Below are 2,036 nucleotides of genomic sequence, written 5' to 3'. Positions count from 1 at the left end.
AAACACCTTGACAGAGATATTTTTTTTCTTCTCTTTGCAGACCTTACCTCCAGCTGTCGTATCTGTAGTTTCATGCATATGTGCCATTTACTGTTAAAAATAGAGCTTTGTTATTAAAAAAACAAGTAGAAAAATAGCTATCTTCTGGTCTCAGAATTTAATTCTTCTGCAGGGTTTCTGAGCACTGCCTTACCCTGGCTTTCTCTTCCCATCGTTCTGTGCATTAATAGTGTCAGTTAAATCTGCTTGAACTCAGGAGTTCCATAACTCTTCATGAAGGATTGTGGACCAGAAATTAGAAGGACGGCCATGAGCACCAGGCAGCTGACAGCCTCTTTTCTAAGATGAGTGTGATAATCTCTTCCAGCTGTAATTTTACTTATCAGCACCTTTTCTTCCTCTCTGCATTTTTTAGATCATTATCATCGGAGAGCCGGTAATAGCCCTCTTTTGTTTTGCTCTGGTAAGAGAAGGAGCATAATGTATGCTGCTCTTCCACTTCACCTTCAAGTCAAAAGGTATCAGCCAAGGTTTCTCAAAGAAATAAATCTGATCTAGAACATGACAAAGGTTTAGACCATTACAGTGGAAGAACTACCCTTGTTGTTTGCAGACTGCTTACGATTATTAACTACCAAGTTTATAGTTTTTATTATACTATCTTTTTTTTTTTCCCCAGTGACTCTCAGCTGTAGGGTATAGATTTGGGTTTAATGCCTGTGAATCCATTCTAATGTCTACAGTAAAGCTTGAAAGTAAACAAGGACTTAATTCTACCTCTTCTATTGCCTTGCTTCTACTTTGCCAGCACTTGTTGATCAACAAGAGTCAGCCTGGCTGACTTATTCTGCCATGCAACATCTATAGTGCTGTCTCTCAGCAGGAAAAAGCTGTTCCCAGCAGTTTTCCTGAAATTGCAGGAGTGCAGAGGAATGCCTCATCTATTATCTCCAGTGTGCAGAGCCACCAGAGAATGACAAATGAGTAGGATACACAGCACTAGAGCTTCTACATCTTTTCCTAAACTAACGGACAACAACCCTTCTGCAAATGTTCCAAACAAACCCCAAATTTGGTCAGCTACCCATGAGGAGGTAAGTTTATTTTTTTTCCCTTATGGTATCAATGGGATGTGTCAGCTGCATGTTATATAAGAGCAGTGTCTGTTATACTCTAGAAAAAAGTGCTGGAGAACAGTTCCCCAGTTAGGATGCAATTTTTATTTTGTCTATCTATCTGTAAGAGCCCATGGATGGATACATTGGTTTACATATGGTTGTTTAATACTTTTTCATAGAGGAAAATCATTCTTATATTGGAACAGAAAGTGTGTATCCATCCTGGTTGTTTAACTACATTGATACAGACTAAGTAGCACAACTTTATAGCACAGACTGGTCTGTAGTAAGGGATGGCAATTATGTAATTTTCTAGGCAGATGGTGTACTACAAGCCCCAGTCAGCTGTGGGAAAGTTCTGCCTTTGCTTTACTGTCAGAGGAAATTTCTTGTACATCAAGCACACAAAGGAAGCCACAAACTTTGAAGGAATGTTGTAATATGTGCTAACTGCATAGGTTACAATAGGTGATTGAATTAACTTCTGTTGAGTAAATAATGTGTGTTTCTCTAAATGGAGGAGATGGATCCTGTGAGATGCAGGCTGGACTGAATGAATTTAGGAGAATCAAAAAAATAGAATATTGTAGTGGAAAAGTTAAACCAAAAACATTTTACAGGAATTGAATTATACTATAATAAAACTTACTCTCAGAACTCAGAGATTAATGTGACCAGAGAGAGACAAGGAAAGAAATAAAAACCTTTAAATTTGAATTGTCTGTCGTCCAGAATGAAGCTCTTGGCATACACTGTGGAGAAAGGGGAAATTGTAATATACAAGTAGCGTAGAAACGGGCCACATCGGGCTTCAATGTGCAATTTAGTGTCTTTTTGTAAAAAGCTATCTCCAGTAAGATCGAGACCGTAAGTTTACTAAAATGCATTAAAAAGAAAAAAGCTGGTAACGCAACTCGG

This window comes from Manacus vitellinus, unplaced genomic scaffold, assembly GCF_001715985.3.
Source record: "Manacus vitellinus isolate BGI_N305 unplaced genomic scaffold, ASM171598v3 scaffold_57_pilon, whole genome shotgun sequence".
Lineage (NCBI taxonomy): Eukaryota > Metazoa > Chordata > Aves > Passeriformes > Pipridae > Manacus > Manacus vitellinus.
The sequence above is the reverse complement of the archived record's forward strand: the minus strand, read 5'-3'. Positions refer to the sequence as shown.